Source organism: Etheostoma cragini, chromosome 3, assembly GCF_013103735.1.
Source record: "Etheostoma cragini isolate CJK2018 chromosome 3, CSU_Ecrag_1.0, whole genome shotgun sequence".
Classification (NCBI taxonomy): Eukaryota; Metazoa; Chordata; class Actinopteri; order Perciformes; family Percidae; genus Etheostoma; species Etheostoma cragini.
In genome coordinates, this window is record NC_048409.1 from 1,773,409 (window position 1) to 1,779,746 (window position 6,338).

Sequence of the window (6,338 nt, forward strand, 5' to 3'; positions counted from 1 at the left end):
CATCTCTTAATCTGTCCTACTCATAGCACTTTTACAGAAACCATACACACAATGTGGCTGCCAAACACTCACATTTACTCAGAGTTCTGTTGTCTTGCCCAAGGACACTTCAACATGGGACTTCAGTTCCAGGATCAAACCACCAACCTTCCAATCGTCAGCCAACCGCTCTACCACTGATCCACATCAGCCCCTAAACTCATATACTACTGTAACAATGAATCAAATGACAACTTGGAAGGCTTAATGATGATATTTTGCAGCTCTGTGGAGCTTCTAAGCCTCATCTGATCACTGTTTGTTGTTACAGCACATTTCCAGTATGGGCCAGACTCAGCTCTCTCATTTACCCTCTGTAGGCACTCCTTCTCAGCAAACAAGCTCTGATAAACCAGGCAAAGGTAGTGATTAACAAAGTGGCAGCAAAAGACCCAGATATTTTTCTCAGGAACTGGAGAAGAAATGAGAGCTGAAAGGAGAAATAATATTTGTCAGATAGACAAAAACATCACTTTAAATGACAATGACAACAATGACCACACAGTATCCATAGCCTCTTTATATGGAAATGTCGGACATGTGCTTCTGTCAGCTTGCATATTATAACTGTAACATCTCTGTCTGTCTCGGTTTTGCTCTACCCAAAGTGTTACATATGCCGGCTCATAACTGTGTAATTTTGTGGTATAGGACATACTTAATACTTAATGTATATGAGGGGAAATATAAAACCACACAGGCACAAGTTTTCCTCCACATTTCTATCCGAGTGCCAGTACAGCTTGTGCTCTCCCGACATTTGTATGGCAGCAAACTGTTAAACCCAGACAGATGCCAAGCTTACAGATAACAAATGTTACACACACACAAAAAACACACACACTTACACACACACACACTCACATACAACCAGGCGAGCCACACAGGACATCACACAGGCAGAGAGTCAAAAATAGAGCATGCATGTTGTGTTTTGGCAAGGATTGCGTTCAAATGTGTTATTTCACCTTTTCATACCTCTGTGTAGAATTCAGGTGAGACCACGTGAGTGTGCATGTGACAAGGACGACTTTCAATGTGCACATTATACTAAATATGTAAAAGTTCCTCCTGCAGGAGCCGGTAAATGGCTTCAGTGCACTTTATTATTTAACTTGTCTACAACACGCTTTTTTACTACTTTCATGAATTTTATATGATCTATCATTTATTATGGCTGAATATTGGCCATGAAACGACTTGGTGCTAAAAACGTCCCCCACACTGTGTCCCCCATCTCTTGGCAGTTATTAGCGCCTGACATTAAGAAAACAAGTGGAGTGAAATGTCTCATTACCAATTGTTTGGACTTTGTCATTCTTCGGCATATTCTCCATTAATGATGCAAAATGACAGAACGTATGCTTCCCTGGGGGAGAACCTACACAGACTTCATTACAAGGTACTTTTAATTAGTCTTTGTAATTAAAAGCAGAACATTGGGTGCAGAAAGTCTGAAAGCTAAATTGATATGCCCATAAACATTTGCATGTTCATTGTTCAGGGTTACCAAACAGTCTCATTTATACTCAGTCAGGGACGACAAGGGGCTGGAGAGTTGAACTGCAGAGGGATTCAAAGGAAACACGTATGACACCCTCTTAATCAAATGAAAGGAAGAACGGGGGCTCTATAATGAGAAGGTGAAAACTAGGTGTGAAGTTTTCTTTCCTATTTTTGGCAAACCGTATGCGGTCCAGAAGGGGCTCGTGGGATGATCCTCCAAAGGAGTCTACTAATGGTATCCTACAGTTCTGAGGTAATGTGCAGTGTCAGGTTATGTGCTTTAAGATGATGGTGAGGGTTTTTGGGTTTAATGAGTTAACTAGACCTTAGATAGACCAGGACAAGGAGAAGAAGCCCTTGCAATAAAAGAATAGGTGGTTTAATCACAGGTGAAACAAGATTTAAAATCTGCTAAATTCACATGACATGAATACACACGTGCTACATTCACTTGACTACAGTATAGCACTTTTAAGCACAAGCACATCATACATACACACTCTTATATAAATGTATATAAATATGTATGCATGTTGTTTCCTATCTAAATGGTCCATCCCTGATTTTATTATATCCTCTGTTGCTGAGGTCAAAAATAAAGTTGGAACACGCGACTCCACCCTCTGTTTTCACTGTTTTTCAAAACCATCTCCAGACTACTACCCCCCCCCCCCCCCCCCCCCCCCCCCCCCCCCCCCCCCCCCCCCCCCCCCCGCCCCCCATCTTTCCAACTCTGTTGCGGAGCTGTTGTTCTTTTGTGATTATCATTATTATTGTTATTGCTATCATTTTCAGGTATTGACTGTTTTGTAAAGGGTCCTTGGGTGACTTGTTAATAAAATGTAAATGTTATTGTTAATAAAATGTAAATTTGTGTGGAACAATTATGATTACTACCAATTCATTGCTTATTCTTTTTTTCAATTAATTCTTTAATCTTTCCAAAAGCCCAAGGTGACATCTTCAAATGTCTTGTCAGAGCAACAGTCAAGACTCAAAGATGTTCAGTTGACAGCCTTATAGAGAAATAGAGAAAAACTGCAAATTCCATTATTGGAGAGGCTGGAGCGGGGGAATTTGACTAAAAACATTTAATATAGTTTAATTTTCAGTCAATTGAATCTAATTAACTACTCTAAACTAACATGTTGTATAACATACAAACCAGTACACTCATGTCAACAACACACCAATGCATGTTCCTTAAGTGATTGTCAAGACTTATAACATTAACCTAGCTCAAGATTAACGGTCAGTTCATGTTTGAATTGTATTCATGTGAGCCAAAACATGCAATCCTTTTTAAGAACGGAGTATTTGGTTTCTCCATCTCCATCTATCCATCTTTGTCTGCTTATTCGGTATAGGGTTTCTCAGTTTCAAACTCATGCAATAATTAAGCTCCACTTTGAGTTAAAACATTTTTCCTTTTCATAATGCATTTGCACAGCAATCTACAGGTAATTTATAGGCCTCTGATGGGCCGAGCTCTGTAATACACACAGTATACCAATACAGTTTCCTGGGTCTCTGGAAAGTCAGCAGCAGAACATATTTCTCTATGTCGCCCCAGTAGTTTGGCCTTATTAATATGTTTTGCCAGGTATAATAAACTAGATGGAAATCCCAAGATGGGGGCAATCTGTAAAAGGAATGGCAATAAGAAGGGAAACTCTGAGAATTGGGTGAGATTTATAGGAACCTCCGCTGACCATATAAGAATGCACTTGGTGCTTGGTGTGTTGGTAGAAGCAGGCCAAACTTCAATATAAAACTTAAAACCAGTGAAGCTTTTATTAGTCCTGCTGTGTGCGGACAGCTTTTGAATGCCTTGAATATTAATCAAGTTTGACTTTTTTTTTCTCTGCAATCTAAAGCTGTCCAGTCACATCTCTGAACATTAAATCAGTTAAATGAAATGGAGCTTGCATGAATCATTAACCCATAGCTTCAGAATTGCAGAAATCCATGCTAGAGAAAATGGACAGGCTGTAATTATCCCCTTTTTGAGTTGCCAGGTTGCATAAGAGCTCAAACTGAGTGTTCAAACGAATTATATTAAATGCTAAATCTCTAGCTAGTCTGTCCAAAGGTTACAAAGTCAACATACCACCACTCTACGTGTCACTAACATGCTTTATCCAAATGTTTATCCATGCAAAAACCAAAGGGGCAAAATCTCAAATCATCGTTCTACAGTGGGTTTATGGCTGCAGCACCAGGCCAAAAATAGTGTGGCACTTAATTTCTTCAAAATTGCTAATTATTGTTTAATAGGCATTAGACACATAACAAGATAATGTGTTAACAAGTGAGCCAGACCCCAAGTTGTACCCTACACCAGACCCCATGCCAGACCCTACGCCAGACCCCACGCCGGACGTCAAAAAATGTAACTACACGTTGCCGTGACGCATGCCGCCTGGCCGTGGCTTGATGGGGTTTCATTTCCCCCCCAACTCATTTCCTGGTTCTCCTTCTCCTTAAACAACATGAAACCAAGGAGAGGGTTAACTTCTCCTGCTGCAGATTTCCATACGTTTTCTAAAAGAACAGAGGAGACACTTAGATTCTCTCACTATGACTCTACAGTCGCTACTCGAGCCGAAGATAATCCCCTCATTCTCTCACACGACACACACACACACACACACACACACACACACACACACACACACCTGCCGGCTCTGCTATTAGATCGACGCACACACCAACTCACAAGTAAAAAGTTCACACCATCTACGTAGGCTACGATGAAAGCTCTGCGTGGAGCCTCCACAGGACCATAAGTAAAGCTTAACTCCTTGCCAGAACGTAAACAAGCATATTTCCCAAAATGTCAAACTATTCCTTTAACATTGGCATATTTGTGTGGCTTAAAAGCTTCACTGCAATGCCAAATAAAGCTGCAGGCAGCAATGAAAGAGCCCTCAAATTCCACGATAGGTTCCGTACTGTAGACTATATGTCAAGGCATGAAGATGTCCTCAGACTGGGACTTCAAGCTCGAGAAATATGGGGCAGATTTGTCAATGTACAGCCGAGTTACAACTTTCTCCAGAGGCTACTTCTTTGAAATGTTGTGGTCCCATAAACAGTATAAGAAATGCACCATACTCTTTATTTTAACTTCTGGGTATTTTTCAGGTCTACACGGTGTCGAGATAATCAATGATGCCAGACAATCCACACTGATGAAACTTACTTTATTTGGAAAGCTTTGTAAAAAGGGGATATTTGTGCTGGGAATGCAACACTTTAAAAAAAAATGTGATTATGTGTCAATAGCCGCGCCAGAAGTGTGAATAGCTGCTGTCAGAGTGAAATACATAGGTAAGCTGTTGTAGCACAGTGTGTGAGCAAGCAAGCATGATCAGATTAGTTACAACATAACCACGTTATACGCCCCAATGTTACTATTGTTACGCTTATCATCAAAAGTAGGAAGGGGACGGAAGGGGAATTGGATAAAAGAGATATATTTTTTAATTTCCTTTCAAGGTTTGGATATCTGATCGATTCTGATATTGTTGAACATCATTGTAATTTTGTAAAGATGTTAACATAATAAATCCCAATAGTGGAGCAACACTCACTGTGTTAGCACTGGATTTGAAATATTTTACAGAAATACACTACAAGAGAACAGTGCGCTATTGCAGATTTCTATACTAAGGTTTTAACCACATTATTTTAATATACTCAGTCGTGAAGTAAAGTGGGCCAGTCTAAGTCCTGAAACCCCAGAATGACTCTCATATCGGCCCTGAATAAAACGTTGTAGTCTGCTAATCACCAACTCTGATGTAGTGAATCGATGCAAAAAGCCAACTTTTAGATAATCTTCCATCGTCTTTAATAAAGTTTTCAGAACAACAATGCAGATTCCCTCTAAATCACACAACAGTTTTCTGAAAAGGGTATTAGTAAATTTAACAGCAATTAATCTTTTATTCCTCTTGCTTTTAAGCAAATTTACAACTGTACGTAACTAAACTAACCTCAACAAATCCGCTGTGCTGCTGCTGTGTAGCAACAAGACTTTTTACACCAAAGTCTCTCGCTCTCTCTCTCTGAAATCTATGCTGATTGCAGAGGCTAGAAGAGCAAAGCAGCTGCCTCAGATGAGCTGTTCATTGCAATCTGTGCCAGGTGACAAAAAAAAAGTAGCATAAAGACTTTCAGATTCTGAGTGTGGATCAAATACATTTTACACGGGGTGTAAAATGGGTTTCAGGAGGTGTTAGCAGGGTGATGTGGGGGTGTGAACAGGACGACAGTTCAGCCAGCCCTAATGCAAATGGGTGTATTTAAATAAAAGGTAGTCAGACTGGATCAATGCCCCGCTATTTTACACATCTGGACGTGAATAAAAGAGATGTAATGAATGAAAAACAACACAGAAATAAAGGTGTTCCCCTTTTAGTATACAATTTGAGGTTTGGAATCAGTGCCATACGTTGTACAGTATTCAGATGTGTTAACTAATGCTGTTGTGGAGTAGCAGAGCTTTAAGTTATAACACCACCGTCTGAAGTTTTGATAAAAGAGGCATTTATTTGTGCCTATTGATAGGTGTGAAGAATGCATGTTTCTATGTTGAGTCAAAACATCACTTGATGAAGATACATATCCCTCTAGCTAATTTAACTAAAAAACATACACATGAGTACCAAAACTGCTTTCATTTTTAGTTCAAACGAGGACATAGCCGATGCACAGGCTTGATATGAATTTAAATGAAAATTACCTGTTTGATCATGCATTTTAACCCCAAAGAATTCCATCCATGT